Source organism: Haliotis rufescens, unplaced genomic scaffold (genome assembly GCF_023055435.1).
Source record: "Haliotis rufescens isolate VD_foot unplaced genomic scaffold, xgHalRufe1.0.p SCAF_18, whole genome shotgun sequence".
In the NCBI taxonomy this organism is placed as follows: Eukaryota; Metazoa; Mollusca; class Gastropoda; order Lepetellida; family Haliotidae; genus Haliotis; species Haliotis rufescens.
In genome coordinates this window covers 20,643,991-20,658,088 of record NW_025963868.1, presented here as the reverse complement: position 1 = coordinate 20,658,088, position 14,098 = coordinate 20,643,991, and positions in this window count along the sequence as shown.

The window sequence follows — 14,098 nt, the reverse complement described above, 5'->3', positions numbered from 1 at the left end:
TTGTTTTAAAACTGAATTATTATAAGTGATTTTAGAACTGATTCGAATCTATGTATTACGTCATGAAATAGGTCAAAGGTAAGAATGGCTTGTAATTACATGACTGTGTGGCGATGGTTGCTTTTATATCTACTGGTGCTTTCCTTTTAGATATTTTTCCACAAAAATTTTAATCTTCGGTTTTCGGATTCAACATGCTCCCAAACGTCGACCAGACTTGTTTAAATTGTGAAATATTCTGTCTAGATCGTCAAAGCCAGGAGAGTGAACGTAAGTCCTTTGGTTTCCCACACTGTCCAGGTTGGTCCATAGAAGCTGTCTGTCTTGCTACTTGTAGCTTGGCAAAATCTCATTTATACCTTGTTCCCTGCCTTAAGATTTCCGATAGGCTAGAAATGACGCCAAGTTGAGAATGTTCATTCTTCTAGGACTGATGGAGCCGTTTCTCATTGCTATTACTGATTACAGTGAATGCTTTGACGCATCAGTGACAATAATGATGTCCGATGCAATTCCCTATGTATGAACCATATGTTCCCGTGTTTTTTTCAGGTGAACAATTGACTTGTCTTTGCATGTGTTTGTGACGGTTGCCACCGGTGGGGCAGGATACCCTCACCTTTTCGCGAACGCCTGGTATCATTACTATTTGATAGTGATTCATAAGCACATGCTCATGTAATAGTAGGAATCGCACAATCATATTTGCTTTTAGCAGAGACTTCTTATGAACATGGGACGAGTTTTTGTCTCCTCTATTATCATTTTGCACTTGAAGTAATCGGCCATATATAGACTTGAACCTCTTCGGGCATGATTCACACATTAAATCATGTATCCTTCTGGTGTGGGTGTTTAAGGCTAAGTGCCTGGTGTGAAAGGACACACATGACTACTAATCAATTGCGTCTATGTCTATGATTCTGAAAGAATAATGTCAAACTGGTACCTAAGACGCATGTGTTCCTAGGCTAGACTGTACTTACAACCAAGGCTAGACTGCACTTACAACCAAGGCTAGACTGTACTTACAACCAAGGCTAGACTGCACTTACAACCACGGCTAGACTGTACTTACAACCAAGGCTAGACTGCACTTACAACCAAGGAAAGACTGTACTTAAAACCAAGGCTAGACTGTACTTACAACCAAGGCTAGACTGCATTTACAACCAAGGCTAGACTGCACTTTCAACCAAGGAAAGACTGTACTTACAACCAAGGCTAGACTGTACTTACAACCAAGGCTAGACTGTACATACACCGAAGGCTAGACTGCACTTACAACCAAGGCTAGACTGTACTTACAACCAAGGCTAGACTGTACATAAAACCAAGGCTAGACTGCATTTACAACCAAGGCTAGACTGCACTTACAACCAAGGATGGACTGTACTTAAAACCAAGGCTAGACTGTACTTACAACCAAGGCTAGACTGCATTTACAACCAAGGATAGACTGCACTTACAACCAAGGCTAGACTGTACATAAAACCAAGGCTAGACTGCACTTACAACCAAAGCTAGACTGCAATTACAACCAAGGAAAGACTGTACTTAAAACCAAGGCTAGAGTGTACTTACAACCAAGGCTAGACTGCACTTACAACCAAGGCTAGACTGTACTTACAACCAAGGCTAGAGTGTACTTACAACGTAAGAACCAAGGCTAGACTGTACTTACAACCAAGGCTAGACTGCACTTACAAGCAAGGCTAGACTGTACTTACAACCAAGGCTAGACTGTACTTAAAACCAAGGCTAGACTGCACTTACAACCAAAGCTAGACTGTACTTTCAACCAATGCTAGACTGCACTTACAGCCAAGGCTAGACTGTACCTACAACCATGGCTAGACTGCACTTACAACTAAGGCTAGACTGCACTTACAACCAAGGCTAGACAATTAACGACCTGTGTTATTCATAAACACCCCCGGTTACACACTTACAACCAGACAGGCAGACGGACAACGCACCGTGTCATGAACTAGCTTGACCTTGCAGACCAGGTGAAAACATGTGACAAGTCATGCAGCAAAAGGAATATTTGATCCACAAAATACTCAAAATAAAAAGGTTTGCCCCAGAAGATTTTTTCTGAGGAAATCTTGTTTTGCACCACACTCAGCAATATTTTAAGTAAATGACGGCCGACTGTAAATAATCGAGTCTGAACCAGACAATCCAGTGACATCATACGCGTATGTCTATGCAGTAGAGATACAATGACAGGCATCAACCAAGTTTGTATGTAGATGTATGCGCCCATGTTCTTACATTTAGAATGTTTCCAAGCATAATTTACTAAAAGAAGGCTGTAGAGAAAGTATTGTTTATAAAAGCGACAAAAGCCTCTCCACAGCAAAAAGAATGATCTTCTAAGGGCAATTGTCAATGGTACGATCCCACCTGTATCATGAGCATGTGTTTAGGAGTCGCTTTCAAATATAGCATGTCATATACAATGTGGGGATGTGGAAAATGGGGACTACTACACTCGTTCTCGTTAGATACCAGTTTTACGAAACTCGTGGACTATCTACGGTATCTGACCGAGCGAAGGCGAGACAACCGTGATCTACTCACTACGTTTCACGCTAGAGATGGGGAATGTTAATGTTATTGTTCACATTTGGGATGTTTTGGGCCACATAATCAGAAGTCAGGCAGACTTCTACGGAGTTTTCGAATGATTTGTATCGTAATTTTTTCACTTTGAGTGATCTGGTCGTGCAGTCGTGTATGTTCATTCATGAACAAACACCTTCGGAAGCAATGTCGCAAAATACGCTACGAATGGCGACACTGATGGCACAACCGGAGCATCGAACGTGAGTCTAGATATCTGACCAGAAAGTTTAAACTGACTTCATTTCACCACGCTTAACCTTTTACGTTAAATCATATTGAGAGTCGAGAGTGGTCGGGTGCGTCACGCTCAAACGACTGTCCGATATTCAAAGCGCGACGCTTATAGACTTTTTAGATTTTCTTATAGTTGTCGTGCGCGATAACAACAAATGCGCATGATTTACCTTAAGTTGAAGAAATTCTTCAAAAAGGATCTTGAGCGTCGGTGCTGTCATGTTAAACCCAGCAGCAAGAGCATGTTGTTAATGCGTATACATAGAAATGTCATCAATGCCCATATTTTGGCATATATCAATATTCATGCGCAACCAGATTTTGCAACCTGTTTCAGTTTGGTCTGTCAACGAACGAAATCTGTTATGTATTTACACTTAAATATATATTATACGTGGATAATAAATAAAATACCACACTCATCGTTAGATGCCATTCCACGCTTTCGCTCGGTCAGATCCTATCGAAAGTCCACTCGTTTCGCAACAATGGTATCTCACGAGAATGAGTGTAGTATTCTGTACGCGTGTGTTTATGAATGACTATGAGATAGTAATGACACCAGGTGTTTGATGACATGCATGTTCATTTCATGTTTATTTCTTTAAAAAAAAATTGTACAAAGCATTTCTCAGAAAACGTCCCTATCCAGCAGAATCTTCTCCTCTTGTAACAAAACCATCAGCAGGATAGTAAGGTGTGGTCAGCGGACATTCCCGAGTTGTTCCCCCACTGCCCAGCTTGACACAAACAGTCTCCCATACCTATACACCAGCCAGGTGCCTGGGGACCTAGGTTTGCCCCACAACCGTCGCGTCCCTGTAGAATCTGTGGTCTGTTCTAACTTGACCTTCTGTCTGATGAACCGTGATGCATTGGTTGAAACCAGGACAGAGCAGTGGGTGAAGAGCTCTACGACTGTCAAAGGCACTGTAGCTCACCTGACTATGAGTATATACATTGTGATACTGAAATACAGTATAACGACTCTAAGTCTTTATCAGAAGGATTAAAGCTTCAGTGTTCAGTGAGAACGCCGGTGAGTATGTTAATGTCACTGTGAACAGTAGTTCATATATCTGATGGCTTGCCAAACTGATGTGGGAGAAAAGTCTTACACATTTATTAGGGGATTCCATAAGCACGGGTATGGTGCTGGTGTCTAACAGGCTTAAGGGACACACCTCTGCGATGTGTGGCACCCTAGGAGGACCGCTTTAGACTGTCGGTGAGGTTAGATTTGTGTTGTCAGTCACTTTGTGTTTTTTGGGGTGGTCACATATCGTAAAGTTCCTTCACTTTGGGGATTTACCAGGATCTAAAATCATCAAGGTAGGTTTAAATTACTGTCCGCATAAAATATTGGCTTACACTGTTGCCATAGTTGTGTCGTTTTTGTTGTGTGTTTCTTGTAGCACGGACTTCTCGACTCACGTGGCTGGTGATATGAGTTGTCGTGGGTGCTGCTTGTGCCGGCTGGTCGTCGAGTGTAAACCACTTCAATATGGAATGCGAAATGGAAGAGGATAGGGATGGGGATATTGCATAACATAATGGTATAAAAAAGCAAGCACCGAGACATTACTCCGAGTGAAACCAACTCTATTTCTTATGTTCAAATACAATTTGTGGGGGTGTTTTCGCCTGTTGACCCGAGAATATGACGTGAAAACTTCAAGTCCAATGTTGATGGAAAGGGATGTTCACAAACAAACCCTTGGTGAAGTCAACTTCAAGCGAAAACTTGAAAAAGATGATTTCGTGATACATTGCTGATCTTTTGAACAACTGAATGTGGCTCGAAGTGTATCCACGATTTGTGACATCCGTATCAGTGGGTGTGTCCCAAAGAGCTGGAGTCAAGGCCAAGGTTCAATATATGTAACGTTGACTATGATGTATGAGATTGTTGATCACCATAAAGGTCAGAAAGTCATACACGCTAAGCGATTATTTTGAGGGAAAGAGCAAGTTTTGTTGACGTTTGACACTCATCGTGTACCTGAGCTCATAAAGATGTGTTTTCCATCATTTCGTGTCCGCCTTTACGTACCACCAGCACTTAGGTTGCCACTTGTCAACAGTTTGGCCACGCGTCCTCGCGGTGCCAGAGTAAAACATCCAGTATGTACAGGAGGTAAATGGGACCATAAGGTTGAATATTGTAAGGCTGATGATGTCTCCAGGTGTCGAAATTGTGGAGGAAATCAGTGCTGCGTTGTTTATGAAATATTAAAATTGGATACATTATTGAACATAAAGTATATTACGTGTATAATTGTGGATATTGCAGCTCATGTTGGGCGTCATGGAAAGGAGCTCGAGATAGCAGACCAACTTGCTAATTTTGGCTTGCAAATTCCTCAGGTAATGATGTCAGAATTCAGACCCCAACCAAACGATTTCGACTCCATTTTAGTAAAATCTCTCTCTCCTCAAACTGGCAACAGTTGTGGGATGCTGGGACTGCTGGTCGGCACATTAACCCAGTTTGTCCGTCTGTCAAATCAAATTGGACAATTCGTCGACTAAAGGAACGTGAGGAAGTCATAATTACCAGACTTCGTCTTGGACGTTGTGGATTAAAAGCTTACCGCAGTGTCATTGACAAAGAAGTCTCCCCTGTAAGTACGCAGAGTGATGAAAATACTCCCGAGACACTGACAAATTATTTAATTGAATGCCCAGGCCTCAGTCATATCAGACTAAATTTAGGAAGTGCAGTACTTGACAAAGAAAGCTCATTTTTCTCTAATTACACTTTTGGACCTAAACATAGTTTATGGTTCAATTCAGCGGGCACAATTAAATTAGACTTCGTGACTGCATCGGGAAAATTTGATATATTATAAACATCAAGTATATACACAGATTTATATTGACTTCAAACCATTTTAACGGGTTTTCCTTTTTTGTCTGATCTGCTTTTTTTATGGAATGAATATTGCTTTTGTTTAAAGTTATGGAAGTGTTGGGCGCCAATAGACCTTTGATGGTCCAAGTCACAATAAACCCAAATACTGTACCACCAAGTGTCACCTTAAACAACTGTACCACCGGTACACTGTACATGTTTTAGTGCGACACAGTATAGTCATCTAGACTTACATTGGTATGAAACACACTGCTCCTGATACACACTAAATTACCAAAACACAAATTTGTTTTGAGTTGCTTACGTACAAATACGAATGAAAACTTACAACCCAATATGATAACAAGTCAATACTATTACCCAAAATATCAATTTCAACCTGCGAACACACGTATGTCTTTACACATCTCGTTAACTGCTCGCATGCGGGCATCACGTGTACATGGACTTGACTGCGCTGTCTCACATACTGTAACTTAGACAAGTTAGAAGTCAAACTGAAACAGAGTTATAGACAGAATTATTTTTAAAAACGTCACTCATTGGGTGAAACATCTTGTCAATAAGTGTTAAAAAAAGAAAAGTAATGTTCATATTTGTTTTGCTGTGAATGTTGCTATGTCTCACAAGTCTTGTGGCTTCACATATTTCTTTGCATTCGGGCAGAAAATAAATGTTCCATCCTCATTCTATGTCCACTTTTGGTAGAACCAGTTTAGAAATGTCTTGCCTCCTTTAGTCTTAATGCTGTTTTCCATCCACACAAGCGGGCACGGGTGGCCCAGTCGGCTAAGGCGCCGCAATTCGCGGTGCGGAGTTGTATCCCTTGGACACGCCAGAAACCTATGACCGTGAGTTCGAATCCCGGTTCGCCCCGATTATGTTGGTTGGTCAGCACCATACTTCTACTCGTAGGTTCACCAAAGAGGTAAACGTCTAAGACCTGAATGGCGTTTGGCTTTCCTCCCACATTAAGCAGACATACTGTGATATGACTGGAATAATATATTAACCAGCCTCTAACCCACCTCACTCACTCCAATCATACTGTTACATAGCTTATGGAAACAAAATGTTTCTGATATTTTTTTTATCAACCACAGCTGCAGACGCTTCCATAATTGGCAATGGCATGACAGCCGCCCCCGCCTGTCATGGTTGATGCGTGTCATGGTTGATGCATGTCATGGTTGATGCATGTCATGGTTGATGCATGTCATGGTTGATGCACGTCATGGTTGATGCATGTCATGGTAGATGCATGTCATGGTATCCCAATTGCGTAGATCCATGCTCATGATGTTAATCACTGGACTGTCTGGTCCAGACTCTATTATTTACAGACTGCCATCATTTTGCTGGAATATTGCTGGTGGGTAAGTGAATGTGGCATTAAACAAACAACCAACCACAAATAAACAAACCAATCATTGACTGCAGACGGCCTTGACCTTTGGCATGTCTTCATCAGCGACTAGTGTCAACTGTGGTAGTTTGCCATGTGAACATTCAGCCTCTTTCTGTTGATCTATACAATGACAAGTGACAGCAGAAATTGCATTTGTGTCTTGTTTCTATGCAAAGAATGGATGAAAGGTATCCATGATACTATCATAAAAAGATTAACCAAAGGATAGAGCGTCTGCACCGAAAGCGGAAGGGCAGTAGTTCCATCCCCGGTTGTCACACCAAAATAAGTTAAAAGATTGTACTTATTCCGCCTGGTACTCTCTGTATTAGAGGGATACAAGGACTGGTCAGCTCGGAATCAGTATAATGTGTGGGTATCCATGTTAAACTGCAGCATGGTATGCCAGTAGGCTAAGACTATGCAAATGGCACGTACATGTACTTCTGATATATATGCAATAATCTTGACCGTGACATAACTCCCCATTTCACCTCACCTCACCCAACATTTGGACATGCATGGAGAGGATGCCAGCAAAGATTTCACCAAAAACAAAAGTAAAGCATGTTTTCCAAAAACATAAAACCCCAAAATGGGGGTTCATTGAAAAAATATGGGAATCGCACTAGGCAGATATACATTTTAGTTATTGATTTTTCTATTTTAATTTTAAATGTGAAATTAGGTTATTTTTGTATATTAAATCAATACTGTTTATGTTACTTAAATGTATCTGGTTTGAGAAGACAACAGTTGGTGGGTGAGCCTCCTCAGAAGCCAGCACTGGTGTTAACCAACCGCTGTTGGATTAATTTAGTCAGTCAGTAATCACAAATCTTCTGGTTGACTGACCCGTGACGATCGGGTGTGGAATAGGTCTTCAGCAACCCATGCTTGCCGTAAAAGGCAACTAACGGAATCAGGAGGTCAGGCTCTCTGACTTGGTCGATGTATATCATCATGTCCAAATTGCGTGGATCGATGTTCATGATGTCAATCACGGGATTGTCTGATCCAGACTTGATTATTTACAGACCACCGTCATACAGCTGGAATATATGAGTGCTGTGTTAAAAGACAAACAAACAAACTGAGCATAACTTAAAGTAAAACGCGATGACGATGCCCATATTTTTTCAATTGTATCAGGGTGTACATTAAAGTTTGTAGGGAATAGTTTTATCGTAAAAAGACTTGTTATCGATGCGATAACCCAATCCGATAAACTTGATATCATGATCCGACAAATGCGCAAATCAGGTCTCCTGGCAGGAATTACACTCAACCACTGTCATAAAGCTGGAATATTGCTGAGTGCGGCGTTAAACAACAAAAAACAACAATTCTGGTTGAACATGCTTATGATGTTAGGTTTCCGGACATAAAGAAGTTCAATAGCAGCTCAAGATAATGTCATTCATTAATATCTTTGCCTATGACCTTATTTTTAAATAAAAACCAAAAATCAAATCAAAATAAACTATACAATAAAACAAAACTATTGTATTTTTATATTTTGTATAAAACCTGATAAATCTTCAGTGTACAGTTTCAGTCTCATCTTGTAATTGTTAATTACATCTACCATGGATCCATGCATCCACATACATCGAAACACAAAAGTATTAATTTACACAGAAGATGGAGGCAGTCAGAGACACTATTAATCAACTTGGTATCGACTTCCATACTTAAACAACATGACAGATGAAAGTTACAGCAACAACAGAAAACATACTGAAGATGAGATCAACACATTATCAGCTGTAGCCCTAACTCCACTTGGAAGAATCTGACACACATTGCCCAAGCTGCATCAAATGTTCAGCGTTACTTACACTCACTTCGGAGATGATAAAGGATCTTAGAGTGTTTTAAATTTATTTTCAGGGGATGATACAAGAAATATAAGATATTGCTCATACATATAGAGTTATCAAAGTACCAAACTTACTGGACAGTACAGTCTCACAAACATTCATGGGTAAAAAGACTGCAGGTAATGATAGCTTATTATTTTGAAAAATAGTTCACCAAGAGCACAAATATACTACACAAAAGAAGTTCAAGAACACCTGATTTTTCATATCACCTCACTGATTGGCATTCTATCAGGTACATTGTGGAAAGCAACTTCTGGTTGATTGCATATAGCAATAATTCTCGTCTGCCTATAAAGAATTTAATCAAGCAACAGACTATTTGAATTAAGATCTAATCCGCTTGTTACAAATGATTAATCCTTTTAATCCTTATCCTTACTGTACATCTGGCTTCACTACCCGTGTGCCAGTTATCTGTGTGCTACTTGACATCTGTTACCTGTTGTTGTCAATGTTAATCTGCTGCTTATCACAACATGTCAAGCATATATACCTCTCATCACCTGGTTGTTGTCACTCCAGCTTGATAACGGTGTAAGAATCTACATCAAAACGACACTATATGCAATAAACCGGAATTTGTTATCTATTACCTGTTGTTGTCAATGTTAATCTGCTGCTGATCACAACATGTCCTGCTAGATGCAATAAACCAGAACTTTTTATCCATGAAGATGTACATTTTGTTACATGTTACTATTGGTATTTTTTGTCTTGTACACAAAACAAGTTTAATCATGTTAATAGCTAATCTGTCATACTATTTGATGCACTGGGAAACAGCACAGTGGGTTGTGGAGAATTTGGCACTAAACTGCTACAGCTTTATTGAAAAGAGCTAACCATGAAAAACAGGAAACAGCTCTGGAAATGAAAACCTTTCAACACTAGAATGTGTTTTAATCATAAAAACAGATGTCCACCACTTCCTTTTTTGTTGATACTTCAGTTAAGTTGTTACCATAAATGTGTTTGCTAATCCGAAAAACAATACTATCAGAAGAATACTAGTACAGATTCTGATTAATGCATTGATGAATCAGCATTACAGTTGATGCCATGTTGACTATGGCAGATAGGACTATTGAACTTGTAATAGCAGTTTGGATGATAGATCTTACTGTGCAAGTAGATGAATGCATAATGACCAATCAGTAGTTTTATTCTCTTTCTTTATTATTTTAAAAGATTCTTAAGAATTTCCAATTTGTTTTCATGGGAACACAAGAAATTAATAAAAATACAAATTGAAAAATATGAAAAGTCAATTTTTGAGAATATGGTCATTGTATGCAAACATATTCATTAGTCTGAGGTATGGCTCGGAGACGGAGCCTTGAGTTGTTCTTCAAGTTATTCTTTGTTTCAAAAGCCTTTAGATGATCCACTTAAGATCTTAATTTTGAAAGCAAACAAGCTATCTATAGAAACAGCTAGGAAAAGATTTGCAGGTGAAATGTTTTTGATAGTTGTGTGTTACCATGGAACAAACATGGGTGCATAAAATGGGTATGTGGACATTCATGAGAAGGCTGGAGTCTGCACCAGTAGGCCATTATAGTACTCCACTTTGGACAGGAATATTTCTGTCTTTCCACGACATACAAAACTGATTCTCATAACAGATAAAGTATATGTTTACACAGAATGAAACTTCCTATCAGCAGTTGAGTAGCATATGTTGAGGGGATATTTGGGGATAATATTTAAAACAAAACACAACACTGAATAATTTCTCTGACATTTTCTTTATTCGTATCATCAGGGAGAATGAAGTACACTGATCATGACATCATGTAACAGCCAATGTGACGTCATGCAATAGTTACATCGATTATGACAAACAAATGAAAAGGAAAAAGCATTACTTGAGTCATTGACACAGACATCTCGAGATTTCTCCTACAAATGTAACCGTAGCTCACCTAAACACTACCGTCCATCTGATGGATAATCAAGATCCATATCCTAATGTAATGACATGCATCAAATCACTTGAGCACATTGACAAAAAACATGAAAAGATTTGGAAAATATTTATCGTCTCTTATCGTTACACATGCCTTGTGAATCCTGCAATCAACCAAAATCTGCACTGCAGTCACCATGTTGTTTACAAACCAGATGTCCATGTCATTTCACTGGACTAGGTCAGAAGTTCCAGGCCAGTTCGGCAAGGGTAGAAACTGGACTTATATCATCAGTTAACTCCCTTGCCTCGGGAACACAACACTGTCAGGCAATTGTATTTTACATGTACACCTGTGGTCATTTAGTATTGGTGGTGGGTCTTCATACCATACATGTCATATTAATGGCAATTAAATTTGACGTATACATAGATCCTCTGTCATGTGCCCAATGGGTAAAACCATGCAGCAAAACAATACTGAAGTCAGTGAGTTATAATGCTTTCTGTGAGGTAAAACCTACTGCCATCAAAAGATGACAAATCCCCCCGGCCCCCACTTCAGCCCTTGGTTTATACATGTAGCAAGTTTGGATAAAATACCTTAAAGGTTTTCCAGTAATGCTCCGGAAACGAACTATGGACATTATGTGCTGAGTAGTCTAAATTTATCAATACAGTAATTTGTGATACATTTTTTCAGCAGATTGGTGTTCAAGAGATGGTAATTAAAATCATTTTGGGTAGTGATTCTGTGAAGTTATTGCATTATATTCTCCAATCTTGAATTGCTTCAAAAATTGCACGTAAGAAATCTCATTACAATTTATGAACTACATCACACTGATCATGGTAGGGGCAGGTGGCCAAGTCGTTTACGGCGCCTCAATTTGCTGTGGAAAGTTGCATGTAAGAACACTATGATCCTGGGTTCGAATCCTGGTTTGCCTCGATTGTTTCACCGACTGGTAAATGTTGGAGACCTTCATGTAATATCACTTAGGGCTTTCCTCCCACAATAAGCCAACAAGTCATGATACACCTGTATTACGGTTCAAAGCGATGTCAGACCCGCCTCACACACAGCTAACAACACTAAACGAAGGTTTACAATGCCTTGCATTTCTAAGTTTCACCCGCCTCCATATCTGCAAGCAGATGTCGTATGAAAGATGGGCGAGTCCATAAACTCACAACACTTTTTGTGAACTAACTACTCTTAAATAATGGCATCCAAAAGAACTTCAGATGTGTGGGATGTCTGTAAATCAATTTTTCAAGCACCTGGCAAAACACAGATTGAATGTAGTTTCTATCTTCCCTATTTGTGTATAATTTGACCTGTATGGACCAGTCCATGCTGAAGCACCACCATGCATGAGGCAAGAGGCTAGTATCAACCTACTGCCAGGCATGCCAAAGGAAACAAATGCAAAGTTTGTAGTCATGCAATGCATGTTACTCTTGACAAGAAGGATACAATAGATCACCTTCAAATTCAGAGATATTTGTGAAAAGTTAACAATTGCGATGTTGATTGCTTGTTTATTATGTAAGCACCCTCAATCTTTGATACATCTCAAAGACAGTATCTCATGACAGTATACTTTCTTGATAGTGTGAGCCCCATTAACTAACTTACAAGTGTGAAAACACGCCAAATTCCTCTCATAGAGTATGCTCATGGCACTACATTATTATCCCAGTCAATAGATCAATATGCACTCAATTTTCATTCTCAGCTCCCTGGGTAGTATACAAGCCAAGATGTCCCTTGCCCAAGGAGACAGCACATGTGCCACACGGGCTTCAGTGTAGGGCAGGACTGCAGCCCCAGAAACTCTCCCGAGCCAAGCTGCCGACCATGGTAGCCCGTCCAAGGACTCTCTGCAACCAATGCAGCTGAACTTCACCTGACTTGTCACCTATGTTTCTTGTGACTGAGCTGAAACATTGGTCCAGTAAATTATTTTTTACAGAGTTATGGCCCTTGATCCATGTTATTTTACTTGCATAGAGTGTGCAATGAGAAGTTTTCCCCCAAACTACTGAAGTTAGCTTATCTAATCAAGACTGAGTTATTTTTTCCAGAGATGGGGCCTTTTGTGTGTATCAATTTCACATTAAATCATTTTTTTTATGACATGTAGCAGCCCACGAACAAACATGTACAAGCATGCTCACACTGTATAACAGCAATAATCTCCCATTCGACCTTAGACCCCATTTCACCGCACCTCGTCTCGGAAGGAAAGAGGAACACTGTGCCTGGCTAGGAGAAATGTGTCCACATAAAAACTGAACAAAACTGCAAGTGTACATGTACTCGTTTTGATGAAAATGTCCAAAAACTCACAACGGTCAGAGAAATTACCGTATATCGCTGTGTATAAAGCGAGTTTTTCGTACCTCAAATAAGGGGGCTTTAAAGGGGAGTCGTCTTATACACAGGGTTGTAGAGTTTTGATGTTTTTCCCCCCATCACAGACATAACTGTGAGCATGTAACACCAGAAATACCATGTCAACAAATCCGTACTGAAGCACACAAACTAATCATGTAATTACACTGTTTGGTTATAAAAACAGTTCATTCTATATCTTACCTTTGCAATCTATTTTATTAATTGTATTCAAAATTTAATTCAATATTTTCAGGGGGATTGTCTTATACGTGGGGGTCGCTTTATATACAGTACAGCTAAACTGATCTCATTGATTTGATTGTAAAAGTCAAGTTCAAGGTGAAGGGAGCTCAGACTGATGGTATTGGATTCCACACCCAGTTCCCAAGGCCAAAACCTGGGCCATGTAAACGGCACAAGTTATGGTCTCAGGGATAGGGTAGGGGCCACTGGGGTCTGACTACCCTCGTTACTTACGTCTTTTTGTGGAAATATCAGCTTAAAGAAAGGTAGAATAAAAAATATTGCTGAAGTACTGAATGGATTTGCCCCACCCCCACCCCAAGAGCAGATTCCATCTTAAATATTTTTATTTTGAAGTAATAAAGTAAACTTTATGGGAAACATGTCTAGCAAATTGACCTCAATCATAATGAGTGAGTGAGTGAGTATGGTTTAACACCGCTTTTAGCAATATTCCAGCAATATCACGGCGAGGGACACCAGAAATGGGCTTCACACATTGTAC